We start from the raw sequence: 14,393 nt of genomic DNA, 5'->3' as shown, positions 1-14,393 counted from the left end.
GTGCCTGGCTAACTATATATATTTCAACCAATAAATCCACCTTATATCGTAAGTGGACATTTTGCTGCCGTGGGATTGAAGTGAAACAAGGAAGAAACCCTCCTATTATTAATAAACTGGAAAAAGCCATGCAAGCACCCACATTGCTCCTGAAGGGCTGCCCTCCCAGGCTGACCTGATACCATGCACCTGCAGGTCTGACTGAGTACTATTCCTGTCAGAACTGGGACAGTGTGCCCAGCAGAGTCCAGAAGCATCTCCTAGTGCAGCGGTGTGGTCAGTGCTTGAGCAGAGAAGGCAAGACCGTGGGGACAGAGACAGGATCCTGCTCAAGACTTCAGGCCCCACTGGATTTGTGAGAAGACCTGTGACCTCTCTGTAAATGTTCCTGTTTTATTCATCTCTAAAGTGAGAATTGTACCAGGGTTATTCTTTTGTGGGAATCCTCTGAGGATTAAAGAAATCATGCCTATGGAACTTCAAAGGAAAACCTTGAAGGCCTGTCCAAAATGCAGATTCACAAATTACTGTTGGAATTACACAGGTCGGAAGCTGGGTTTTGGGAACGGGGAGGGACAGGCCTGCTGACAGCATTCAGAGTCCACTGTGGAGAACTTCATTGGCTCATAAAAGACTGCCCTCTGGTCCACAAAAATGGAAGTATTTGACCCATGTCATTTTTTTTTCTAGTTTTCAGGTAAAGATAGCCAGGATGAAATAATGCCATATTTCCATTTTTTTCTCTAATTTTCTGTTTTGGTGGTGGTTTCGTTTTACATTTATGGTGAAAATGCCAGTGGCTCTTGTGTTATCTAGAAGTGTGCTGTTTAATCTCCAGATATTTGGAGATTTTCCATCTATCTTTCTCTTACTGATTTCTAGTTTAATTCCATTGTGATATGAGGGCATACTTTGTATGATTTTTGTTTTCTTCTTTGTTTGTTTTTACATTTAAGGTGTGTTTTGTGGCCTGGACTCTTCCCTTTGAACTAAAGGAATGTGTATTCTGCTATTGTTGGATGGAATATTCTTTATCAAGTAGATCAAGTTGATTATTAGTGCTATTCAGTTCAACTATGTTCTTATTGATTTTCTGCCTGCAGAATTTGTCCGTTTCTGATAAAGGGGTGTTAAAGTCTACAGCTATTAGTAGTGGATTTGTCTGTTTCTCCCTGCAGTTCTGTCAGTTTTGCCGTATGTATTTTGATGCTCTGTTGTAGGGTATTACATGTTTAGCATTGTTATGTCTTGGAAAATTGATCCCTTTATTATTTTGTGATGGCCCTCTTTGTTGTGATGATTTTTTTCTTGCTTTGAACTCTGCTTTATCTGAAATTAACATAGCTAGTCCAGCTTTCTTTTGATTAGTGTTAGCATGGTATATCTTTTTCCATCCCTTTATTTTTAACATTAATCTTCCTATTTGAAGTGGGTTTCCTGTAGACAATACAACATGTAGTTGATGCTTGCTATTTTACCCTCCCTGAATATCTGTACCTTTTAACTGGTATATTTAGACCATTCACAATTACACACACTTTAAAAATAGAAAATACTGTGTATTGCTATTTGGAGATTTTTTTTCCTTAGTATATTAAGTTACCTTATTCCTTTACAAAATTACATAGCCAAAGAAATTGCTTTCTAAGTTCTTTAAAATTGGTGTGTGCTTTATCTCACCATTCTAAATAAACTATTTTTTTTCCTGTGGTAATGCCTCTACTATAACAAGCTTCTCATTTTGTGCCTAATTTGGTATCCGGTCGGGTAAATCAATTGGTTCTTTGTGAGCAGTTTAAGCCTAAGACTCAGCTTCGTTTTTATGAGTGATATCTTAGAATCAGGAATGATGGCAGAATTAGCCAAAGCCTTTTATCACAATAAGAGAATTTTAAACAATACTCAATTAATTGATAACCAATGAACCAACGAGTTTGTTCCACAGCTATAATTTGACAAATGTCTCCACTGCTGAAGAGTGTATTTTGTTTTCCCCCAGAGAAGACAAGTGCAGAATAACTCACTGCAGGGCAACTCTAAAGGGATCCCTGTGTTTCCCAGTGTACAGACTATTAGTATACGATGCATGCAAACAGAGAGGTGCTTTATCGAAGCGGGACAAGACCTCTATTCATAGTAAAGTCAAACAAACCACACATGTGAAAACCTCCACTTATAGCGGCTGCATAAGCTTAACTGCACAGAGCTATACTGCTTTTTGAAATACTAACTTGCAAGTTCAGCAACAGCTAAGAAAACAATCCTAGACTTGGAAATTGAAAGACTGGAAGATAATTGGAGGGATTCCTTTGGAACCCCTTTATGTACGTATGTGTAAGGAATTGTAGGTAAGTGGGAGGGTCTCTCTCGAGCAGTATTTTGCTGTGATCACTAGCGGGCACAGGGTCTAAATCACTAGTGGGCACAGAGTCTAAAATGTTCCTTCATTATGGAGAAGATGGAGAAAGGACATGGAGAAGGAAGAGCCTCCACTAACTGGGATTTCTATGTGGATTTCAGAGCAGAGCCTACTCAAAGGATTTGCTTCAGGGAGGCTGCAATGCAAAAAAATGCTGTGTTTTTGTGGGATTTTAATTTAGAGCTTGCAATATGTTATGAGATACAATCCTTGGTGAGGCAAAATAAAAATAATTGTTTTCTCTCAGTGTGTAGTATCTCATGGGTACTGTATCAAAAGTCTTTAGCCTCTAAAAATTTAAAGTTATAAATGCAGAGAGTAAAAAACAACTTTGAAAGGAAAAAACATGGAGAATAAAATTCCCTTTATTCTAAAGCAATTGCCCACAGTGTTTTTAAAATTTTAATTCTTCTAGAAAAATTGTGAGTATATAACTTAAATGTGTGTTCACAAATGGGATCATAGTGTATAAGTATTTTTGTAGTGTGACTTTTTCTTGGCTAATATATCTTAGACATCTTTTCATGCCAAGACATGAAATATTAACCAAGGTTCAGCTTATTCTTCAGTCATATAGCTGTATTATTTATTCAGCTTTTCTTCTATTGATGGGTATGTAAGTAGATTTTCAGTTTTTGCTGTTGTGAAGATTGCTTCCGGGGTTTTTTGTTTTTGTTTTGTTTTAACATACACATGAAATTTTTTTTTTGCCAATGTATCTCTAGTAAATACTTAGGGCAGCACATGTGGGTCAGAGTTACGTGTGTTTTATGTTTTGATCTGTTTCCAAGTCATTTTCCAAAATGGCATCTATTGTTGTTCTGCTAAAAAAATGGATGAAAGCTCCTCCTTCTCCACATTCAACAGTATTGGGTTTTTATTCAACAGTATCGAGGTTTTTAATCATTGCTGATCTGACAAGTGAAATATGGTATCTTTTTACTTCACATCTTTAATTAGGAGTAAGTTTCAGCGTCTTTTCAAATGTTTATCAGCCACTAGTATTTCTCTTTCTGTGAACCTGTTCACATTCTTTACCTGCTTTTCTATTGCAGTGTTTTCTATTGATATTTTTCTTTATAAATTAGAAGTATTAATTCTTCATTACATGTAATGAGAATAATTATTCCCAGTTTTGTTACTTACTTTTTACTTGTCTTATGTTATTTTTTCCAAATAGAAATATTATTTTTATGTATTTAGAACTTTACCATTTCCTTATTTCTGAGGTTTGCTTTAAAAGCCTTTCTCCCCGCTGGGTTATACATATTTTAGTTATTTTTTTCCTCTAGTAAAATTGTAGTTTCACTTTTAGCATTGTTAGGGAACCAGCCTAATCTTTTTTTCCAGCCTATTTTTTTCCCCATCTATAGCTGTTTATCTGAAAACTGTTTAGTGAATAACCCATCTTTCTTCTATTGTTCTGAGACACTACTTAGAAGTATTTAAATATATCTGCATAGAAGACTCTGGGGAGTCCTGGATAAGAGCAGGAGCTCTGCAGCTGGACGTGGATTGCCACTGACCAGTTATGTGACCTGGGCAAGGATTTTAACCTGTTTCTTCTTTTGTAAGATGCAGCTCTTTTTCAGTAGCTTTGCTTTTGCCAATATTGTGCATATCACCGCCAAGTTCAGTGACTGTCACATGGTCATCACTCAAAAAAAAAAAGAAAAAAACCACATGGGCAAGGTTGAGTGGATGCTGTCTGTGCTTCTCACTGCTACTTCCAGGCCATTGCACCTTCTTCCTCCCTAAAAATCCCCCTCTCCCTTGAGACATGTGCCATCAGGCTTTACCATCCCCCTTCCTTCTTCTCTGAGCCTTCTACAGATAACCCCTCCTTTTGTCCTCCTCCGCATTCACAGACGAGTTCATCAACTAATTCACCGTCTTCATCTTCCTTCCTGTTACTACTTTAGCCATTTCAACATCTGCATAGCAGGCCATTTCAAAACTAGATCCCTCACTTTCTTCTTTGGCCTCCTGCTTTTGGTCATCCTCTGTGGTCTTACATTAACTACCCATTCCTGCAGTAACACCCAGTTCTTCTAAAATCTGGACATCCAGCGTCCCATTCTGAGGTCACCACCCTCTGTGTGCAGCTCCCCGTTCCACCTCCCTCACTGGTCGCTCTTCATCCCTGAGCTGCGTCTCTGTGTTTGGACATCCGAGGGCCCCATGGCTCCATCCTCAGGCCTCTTTTGCTGTCTTTCCCGTCTACATCCCTGCCCAGGTGAGCTCATTTAGCCTCCAGTGGTAATGTTAACAGCATGTAGATGGGATGGCCTCTCACTTTGTGTCACCAGACCACCCCCACGAGCCCATGCTTGTTGTCGGCACGGCAATCTGCACACCTACCCTAGGGCTTCTGAGGGACATCCGTGTCATGGACAGTGCCGCTCACACGACTGTTCAGGACAAAAGTCTGGAAGCGTCTTTGACTTCTTTCTTTCCCTCCCTACTTCCCTGCCTCCCTTCCTTTCTCCCATCAAATGCTTTGGGAGGTACCTTCAATATCTGTCAGGTTTCTGTTTCTCACTGCTTTCACTGTTCCTTTGGGGAACTTGGGCGGCTTGGCCTACGGGAACAGTGAAGGCGGGGGGAGCTTCACTGTTATTGCCTGTGCGGAGCAGTGAGCATGTTTGTGGAGCATGTTCTTTCTCCGTACATTCTCACGTCCTGCTTGCTCATTTCATCCAGGACTCACTTAAAATACCACGTCTTCAGAGAGGCCTTAAAGACTAAGAAAATAGTACGTCTTTTCTTTACCTGGTTGTATTTTATTGTAGCTCTTATCACTAACTGATGGCATATATATACACACACCCTCACACATATAGATACATATGTACACACATGTGCATACATAGATGCATATATACATACGTATACACATACATGCATCTATAGATGCATGTGTGTGTGCGTATAGATAAATACTCAGGCTGCAAAGTTCTAAAGGTTTTGAGTGGTTGTCACTGACTTTTTTTTCTCATAAGCCTTTTTATTGTAGTGATTTCAGCTGCTGCTATTTTAGAGCCTTTATTTAACAAGGAGTCATCCTATATAATCTTTAAAAATCACCAACAGCATCCTTTTCTATGTTGATATACACACACTTGGTGAAAGAAAGAAATGAATAAAATAATGTCTTTAATATATGTTTTTGCATCAGGTTGATTTTCTCAGGTTATTCTGAACCATTGAGTCTTTTGTTCATAATCTGAAGTAGCATCTGTGTTTCGAGAAAGGTGTAAATTAATTAATTGTATTAGAATTACCAGACAAGCACACTGTTAGGAAACGAGAAGCCTCATCCTATCCTTCAGTATATCAGATTTTTTTCAAGTCACACACAGTAATTGTGTGTGTGTGTGTGTGTGTGTCACTGAGGGCCTCAGTATGGTGTCACTGAGGGCCAGGTGCTGTCTTACAGGTCCCTAGATAGTCTGAGCTCCTTGAGAGCAGAGACCACATCTTCTTCACCTTGTTATCACTCCTGTGTGCTGTCTTAGCACATGGTCGGGGTGCCAGAAAAGGTGGAGGAGTGCATGAACATTTACTACAGATGTTTCTGCTAAAACCCAGTACATGCATTCCTGGTGTTCTATAAAAACAGGTACTAAAAATAGGAGGGCTTCTTGAGTATTGAGGGACTGGCCACTCAATACTGGTGTGGCTTCGTTACCAGAGGAGTATGAAGAACAATTCTTGATACCTGGGTATACATGCAGCTTGGCTGGAGGCTGTTAAAAATATGGATGGCAAACAACCAAGTGAAATGCTGTGGCACTTCATTAGCGCCCATTTGCTGGTGCTGAGAAAATGCGGGTGCCAGTCAGCTGTGTGACCACGGGCCACTGTCCAGGTGGGGACAGGAGGCTCTGCAACCTGCCAACAGCCCAGGAGCCACACTGGGCTCCCAACACACCCCTCTGGGCAGAAAGCTCTGTGACCAGGCTCTCTTTATAAATCTTTTTATAATGCAGCTGGGAAAGGCTTCATTTGCCAGTGCACCAGCTGAGCAGAGAGCTTTTCTTCCTGCTGGAGGTTATAATTCTGTTTACAGTCTCTTCTTACCTGGGAAAAATGGCAGAAGCTGTAGTAAAAGACACTATATTGTCTTTTGTTTGAAGACTCAGAATTTATTGCCAAGCAAAGGCAGAGAATAGATTTGCAACAAAGTGGATACCATTTTCTGGAATGGGTATCTGGATGCTGCTCAGGACTGAGGAGGAACAGCTTTCTGGAGGTGAGAGGCTTGCTCTGCACCGCCAGGTGGTGTTTGGAGGCTGGGTCAGGGCTCTCGGCTGGCAGAGACGTTGGCATTAAAGGCTTTAGCTTGAGCAGCCTGGTCCTGAGTGTTGCAAATAATTAGCATCCTCTGGTTGCATGTGGGCAATGCTTGCTATTTTACTAAAGGAGCAGTAATGAGGGAATATCTACCAAAAAGACATATGGGCCTGTCCACCAGGCTGTGTCTTCTGTCTGGTCAGATGGAAACACTGCTCCTCTGATTCTCTGCTTTGAGAATACTAGTATGGCCCTGCAGAGGCAGAGGGGGAGAGAGAAAGAGGCAGTTGAATTTGTTCTTTGCTTTTCGAACAGAAATGCCTAAAGTTAAGCAGAGTTTACATATAGTGTTGCAGTCCTGATGAACAAAAGCTATACTGAGAAAGAGAACATTTGGGAAAACCTGAAGTAATCTAGACTTCGTCTTTTAAAATTTTTTCCACTTGGCATGTTTCTCTTCACCTCCCCTCCCCTCCCCTCCCCTCCCCTCCCTTTTCTTTCTTTCTTTCTTTCTTTCTTTCTTTCTTTCTTTCTTTCTTTCTTTCTTTCTTTCTTTCTTTCCTTCCTTCCTTCCTTCCTTCCTTCCTTCCTTCCTTCCTTCCTTCCTTCCTTCTTTCTTTCTTTCTTTCTTTCTTTCTTTTTTCTTTTTTTTTTTTTTTTTTTGATGGAGTTTCTCTCTTGTCCCCCAGGCTGGAGTGCAATAGCGCAATCTTGGCTCACTGCAACCTCTGCCTCCTGGGTTCAAGCGATTCTCCTGCCTCAGCCCCCCATGTAGCTGGGATTACAGGTGCCTGCCACCATGCCCAGCTAATTTTTGTGTTTTTAGTAGAGATGGGGTTTCACCATGTTGGCCAGGCTGGTCTCAAACTCCTGACCTTGTGATCCACCTGCCTCGGCCTCCCAAAGTGCTGGGATTACAGGTGTGAGCCACCACGCCCGGCCTCTTTCTTTCTTTTTAAATAGTAGTTTTATTAAAATAGAATTCACACAGCATAAAAGTCATTGTTTTAAAGTACACCGTTCTGTGGTTTTTAGTATAGTCACAGAGTTTTGTTACCAACATCACTAATTCCAGGGTCTTTTCAGTACCCTCCAAAAATCTCTGCATCCCTTAGCACTCACTCCTTATTCTCTCACTTTCCAAGCTTCTGGAAACCTGTGATCCACTTTCTGTCTCTATGGATTTCTGTTCTCAACCTTGCATATGAGTAGTTTCATATAATATATGTCCTTTTGTGTCTGGCTTCTCTCTCTCATCTGGCACAATGTTTTCAAGATTTACCCATGTTGTAGCATGAATCAGTACTGCATTCCTTTATGTGGCCAAATCCATTGCATGGATTTGCCTCAGTCTTTTTTTTTATACATTCACTAGTTGATGGACATATGGGTCATTTCTACTTTTTGGCTATTATGAATAATGCAGCTGTGAACATTCCTGTATAGGTTTTTGTGTGGAGGTATATTGTCATTTATTTTGTGTGTTTACATAGGTGTGGAAATGCTGGGCCATATGACAACTCTATGTTCAACACTTTGAGGAGCTGCCAAACTATTTCCTAAAGTGGCTGCACCACTTTACATTCTCCCCAGCAATGTGTAAGGGTTCACATTTCTCCACATTCTTGTCTACGCTTGTTATTATCTGTCCTTTGATTCTAGCCATCCTAGTGGGTGTGAAGTGGCATCTCATTGGAGTTTCGATTTGCGTTTCCCTAATTGGTTAGTCATGTAGAGCAGTTTTTCTTGTGCTTATTGTCTATTTGAATATCTTCTTTGGAGAAATGTCTATTTAAATCCTTTGCCCATATTTACATTTGGGTTGTCTTTGGATTGTTAAGTATTCTTCATATATTCTGAATCCGAGGACTTTATCAGATATATGATTTGCAAATGCTCTTTTGCATTCTGTGGGTTGTCTTTTTAGTCTCTTGATGGCATTTTTGACATGCAAACATTTTTAACTGTGATGAATTACAATATATCTATTTTTTCTTGTTTGAGCTTTTAGCGCCATATTTAAGAAACCATTTCTTCATCTGTGATTGTAAAAATTTACTTTTATGTTTTATTCTTTAGAGTTTTATAAATTTTGCTGTTATATTTAGGTCTATGATTCATTTGCTGTTAATTTTTGTGAAAGGTTTAAGGTCTGTGTTTAGATTCAGTTTTTCAGCACTATTTGTTAAAAAAACAAAACAAACAAAAAAACTATCATTTACCCATTGAAATGTCATGATACTCTTGTCAAGAATCAATGAACCAGAAATGTAGATACTTACTCTTGGACTGTCACTTCTAATCCATTAATCCACATGTCTGTCCTTATGTCACTATTACACTATCTTGATTAATATAGCTTTATAGTAAATTTTGACATTAAGAAGTGTAACTCCCCGAAGTTTTTTTTCTTCTCTAGGTTCTTTTTTTTTTGAGACGGAGTCTCGCTCTGTCGCCCAGGCTGGAGTGCAGTGGCGCAATCGCGGCTCACTGCAAGCTCTGCCTCCCGGGTTCACGCCATTCTCCTGCCTCAGCCTCTCCGAGTAGCTGGGACTACAGGCGCCCGCCACCACGCCCGGCTAATTTTTTTTGTATTTTTAGTAGAGACGGGGTTTCACCGTGGTCTCGATCTCCTGACCTCGTGATCCGCCCGCCTCGGCCTCCCAAAGTGCTGGGATTATAAGCGTGAGCCACCACGCCCGGCCTTTTCTAGGTTCTTTTAGCTACTAAGAATCTCTTGGATTTCTTTGTGAATTTTAGGATCAGCTTGTCAATTTTTATTAAAAAAAAAAGGCAACTGATTTTAATAGCGATTACATGTAATCTATTCACCAATTAATCAGTCTGTTAATATATTAGTTTGGAAGGTGTTGCTATCTTAGCAACATGTTTTCCATCCACAAACATGGGATGTCTATTTTTTTAGGGCTTCTTTAATTTCTTTTAATGATGTTTTGGTAGTTATTAATATACAGATCTTACACATCTTTTGTTAATTTGTTTCTAAGTATTCTTTCTGGTGCTATTCTAAATTATGTTTCTTGTAATAACATATAGTTGTTACTCATTCAACCAATTCCCGCCCTTGAATGGAGTGTTTAAACCATTTAGCGTAATTACTGATAATGCTGAATTTATGTCTGCCATTGTACTATTCGTCTTCCATGGATCTTAATGTTATTTGTGTTCTTCTGTTCTTCCATTTTGCCTTCTTTTTCATTAGTTTGTTTTTTATCCTCTTTTAATTCTATTTTTATTTTATTATATACTTTTGAGTTATTTTTCTCATGGTTGCCCTGAGAAGCAAGTGTTTCTGTTGACTTGCACCTCTCTGTATAGGAGACTCACTGGGCAAAGACGAATGGCTGTGATTGAAAAGGAGGCGACAGAATGAAGATCGAGGGACAGTTTGTTATCTCAGAATTGTCTGTGTTGATGGATTTATTCATTAACTTCTTGGTGGACTTTGTTTAACATAGTAAACCTCAGTTTTTTCTGCAGTGTACTATTATGCTTCACACCTGTCTCACTGGATAAGATTTCTAATGTCAGTAGCCTTTCCTCTGGGCTTGAAGAAAGGCTTTGTACCCTGCTCCTCTCCTCCGGGCTCCTCTAACTGCCTGTGTTCTTCTCTTGTTTCTTAGACATCCAGTACCCTGCTGAGTCTGACATGCCCCCAGCCTCCCCCAGCTCTGCAGGGAGCCCTGGTGCCAGAGACCTTCTCCCACTTCTCCCTGTGGGCGCCTGACCTGAGGGCAGAGCCATCTGAGTGCGCATAAGCACAGCAGGACACCAGGACCTGGCCTGAAGACATTTCCTCTCCTCCCCTCTGGACTTCTCAGAGGTAACTTTGAATTCGGAAAATGAAGGCTTGCCAACCTTCATTGATCTCTTCTTAGTGGAATCTCAGGCCATTGTTGGAAAAGATAGTAGGCCTGCCTGGGTGGATTTTTCTATACCTCTTAAGCCACACCATAAAGGCAATTTTCTAGTAGGTTTCCCAGGAATGAATTTTAAGATAGTGTTCAACACATTATTTTATGCCATTGTAGTTATTTATACTTTGGAAAGATTTCCAGGTTTATTCATTTGCTGCTTATAACAATCCTTTGAGTCTCCTGTTTTAGATCTCCCTGATTCACTAGAGGACACATGGATTGAGCTCCTGCATGTGCCAGGCACAGTTCTAACTCAGAACACAGTGAGGCAGCACCAGTGCCTGCTCTCACAGAGATTCTGTGTGAGGAATACAGGTGGAGGATGGGGGTAGGGACAGGCAGGAAGAGACAGACAATTTTCATTTGACAGTAGCTGAAGCAAATTATATGCTATGCAACAAGGCCTAGATATTGTAAAGAAAAGAAAAAGTAGACCGTGTCTAGTAGGACGGGGCAGGTTGCAATTTTAAGTGGAGTGGTCAGGGAGGTCTCTAAGGGTGAAATTGAACATGGACTTTAAGGAGGTGCAGTAACTAGCCACTTAGCATCTGGGCAAGAGCGCTGTAGAGAGAAGGGCTGGTGGCTGCAGCATACGGACAGCTGGAGGAGCACCCAGGCCAGCCTTGCTGGAAGGACTCAGCACAGAGCTGTGAGCTGGGACTGGGCAGGACATAGCGGGACCTGGCTGTGCCTGTCATTGCAGGCTGTTGGGGAATTCTAGGTTCATGATGGGAAATCAGTGTAGGGTTTTAAGCAGAGAAGCAGGGTCTATTTCATTTTAATTGGCTTACTCTGGCCTCCACATTGAGAATAAACTGTAGAAGGTGGAGGAAAGGGTAGAATCCGGGAGACCATCTTGGAGGATATTGCAGATGGCAGAGGACAAGGCTAGAGTCCAGGAGACCATCTCAGAGGACATTAGAGAGGGCAGAGGACAAGGGTAGAATTCAGGAGACCATCTCAGAGGACATTGGAGAGAGTGGAGGACAAGGCTAGAGTCCAAGAGACCATCTCAGAGGACACTGGAGAGGGCGGAGGATGAGGCTAGAGTCCAGGAGACCATCTCAGAGGACATTGGAGAGGGCGGAGGATGAGGCTAGAGTCCAGGAGACCATCTCAGAGGACACTGGAGAGGGCGGAGGACAAGGCTAGAGTCCAGGAGACCATCTCAGAGGACATTAGAGAGGGCGGAGGATGAGGCTAGAGTCCAGGAGACCATCTCAGAGGACACTGGAGAGGGCGGAGGACAAGGCTAGAGTCCAGGAGACCATCTCAGAGGACATTGGAGAGAGTGGAGGACAAGGGTAGAATTCAGGAGACCATCTCAGAGGACATTAGAGAGGGCGGAGGACGAGGCTAGAGTCCAAGAGACCATCTCAGAGGACACTGGAGAGAGTGGAGGACAAGGCTAGAATTCAGGAGACCATCTCAGAGGACATTGGAGAGAGTGGAGGACAAGGCTAGAGTCCAAGAGACCATCTCAGAGGACATTAGAGAGGGCGGAGGACAAGGCTAGAGTCCAGGAGACCATCTCAGAGGACACTGGAGAGAGTGGAGGACAAGGGTAGAATTCAGGAGACCATCTCAGAGGACACTGGAGAGGGCAGAGGACAAGAGTAAAACCCAGGAGACCATCTCAGAGGACATTGGAGAATTCTACTTTAGTAATCCAGACAAGAGACAGTGGGGCACACTCTGCAGATGCAGCAGCAGCAGCAGGGAAAAGTGGCCACATTCTGGATACAGTTTGAAGAGAGAGCCCTTACCATGTCCTTCCAGAGTGGCTGTGAATATGAGGAAAAGGGGAAAGTCTGTAATGACTCCAGGGACTTTAGTTTGAGTAACTAGATGGAATTGTCAGCAATGGAGATGGAGAAGGTTGCAGCCAGAGAAGGTTTGGGTGCAAAAAGGGATTCAGAGGCTGGGTGCAGTGGCTCACGTCTGTAATCCCAGCACTTTGGGAGGCCGAGATGGGAGGATCACCTGAGGTCAGGAGTTCGAGACCAGCCTGGCCAACATGGCAAAACCCCGTCTCTACTAAAAATATAAAAATCAGCTGAGAGTTGTGGCAGGTGCCTGTAATTCCAGCTACTCGGGAGGCTGAGTCGGGAGAATTGCTTGAACCTGGGAGGCGGAGGTTGCAGTGAGCTGAGATCGCAGCATTGCACTCCAGCCTGGGTGACAAAAGCGAGACTCCATCTCAATTTAAAAAGATTCAAAGTTCAGTTTTGAACTTGCTGAGTGTGAGAAGATTATAAGCCACCCACATGGAGACGCCGAGTGGGTGGTCCTATCCAGATCTGATCATTTAAGAGGGCGGTCTGTGCCGGAGATGTGATAGGAGTCTTTGGCCTCTGGTTGGTATTTCAAGGAATAAGATCAGATGAGATCCCCAGTGAAAGAAGGGAGGAGTTGTAAGGACTGGCCCCTGGGGCATTCCAGCTTCATGAGGAGCAGAAGAGGACAAGCCAGCAAAGGAGAACAAGAGGGAACCACCAGGGAGGAAGCGGGGAAAGCGGGAGCATAGAGAGGACTGACAGTGGAGGCTCGGGTCAGTGCCAGGACCAGTGGTCCAGTGGCTGTGGCCACACAAGCTGGATTGGAGAGAAGAATGCAGGGGAGGAAGTGGAGACAGGGATTGTAGACAACTCAGTTGAGCTTTGCTGCAAAAGGGAGCAGAGTTTGAGGTGGTATCTGGTGGGGTAAATAAGCTTAGGAGAATTATTTTTCAATTGGAAGCATTATCAGCATGTTTAGATGCTGATGGGAATGATTCAGTAGAGAGTGAGATATTGATTGTGTGGGATGGAGGGCTGCAGAAAACACTTCTTGAGTAGGAGAGAGAGATGGGTTTGTGGACAAGTGGAGTTACTGGTTTTAGGAGGAACGTGGACAGTTAGCAGTGGGGATGGACCAAATGACAGATACATGCATGGGAGGCGCTCGGAGGAGGAGGCTCTGCAGTTCTCTTCTGATTATCGACCTTTCTTTGTGAAATGGGAGTCAAAGCCAGCATCTGAGCATGCTACATGGAGGAGGGATTAGAAGTTTGCAGAGACCAGGAGGCAGCAGAAAGTCCTCTAGAGAGATGGAGGTACAGAGCGGTCACCTGAAGCATTCACAGCCCACTCGAAGCTCTGGCCGCAGACTGAAGGAGCCACTCTGGGTGACCGCATGCCTCTCTAGATAGCCCTGCTGGGGAGTCGAAGCGTGCAGGAGGTCAAGGATTGAGTGATCTTTTGGCCAAGCTGAGAGGGACACAGTGAAGAGTGGCTGGAGCTGGCAGTGTGTGCCAAGGGAGAGAGGATCCTAATCTCAGAGGGCACTGAGACAGGGAAGTGAGAGAGAGGACAGCGGGGCTGAGGGAGGAAGGAGCAGAGGAGGAGCCATTGGAGATGCAGGAGGAGGCCGGGCACTGTGGGGCCGGGGCGATGGAGAAGGGACCTGCAGTGGCACGGGCAGTGATCTGAGGTGGTGTGAGGAACCCGGAATGTGGGGTGTCTGTGGGTGCTGCAAGTTCCAGTGTTTCTCCCAAAGGCTTGGCTTCCCAGTCATCCTGCCTCACGTTTTCATTGTCCGTACTTTAAAAGGGCTCCTGGAGAGATCTTCCCCTCCCCTTACCTGATTGCCTGCTTACCCCTTTGGTGATACTGGGAAGGCATTGCTAAGGTGTCACTGTTGCATTTCCTGGCTGGGGCACTGTGGCGCAGATGTGAAAGTTGTGAAAGTTGCCATTTGAA

The 14,393-nt window shown here is 43.0% G+C and overlaps 1 protein-coding gene across 12 annotated transcripts in view; it reads left to right on the top strand.

Moving 5' to 3' along the window:
• Positions 1 to 14,393, top strand: part of RNF144A (ring finger protein 144A) — a 163,486-nt gene that overhangs the window by 13,830 nt on the left and 135,263 nt on the right. For 9 of the 12 annotated variants that reach the window (XM_055251524.2, XM_055251529.2, XM_055251528.2 and 6 more), the window contains exon 2: positions 10,360 to 10,559. The gene's annotated coding sequence lies outside the window, so the exon portion shown is untranslated. Of the gene's footprint in view, positions 1 to 2,200; positions 2,349 to 10,359; positions 10,560 to 14,393 lie in introns of those variants that run through there. The other 3 variants (XM_055251527.2, XM_055251525.2, XM_063622849.1) reach the window with 3 other exon arrangements.

The sequence above is a fragment of the Symphalangus syndactylus genome, chromosome 18, assembly GCF_028878055.3.
Source record: "Symphalangus syndactylus isolate Jambi chromosome 18, NHGRI_mSymSyn1-v2.1_pri, whole genome shotgun sequence".
Lineage (NCBI taxonomy): Eukaryota > Metazoa > Chordata > Mammalia > Primates > Hylobatidae > Symphalangus > Symphalangus syndactylus.
The sequence above is the reverse complement of the archived record's forward strand: the minus strand, read 5'-3'. Positions and strand labels throughout refer to the sequence as shown.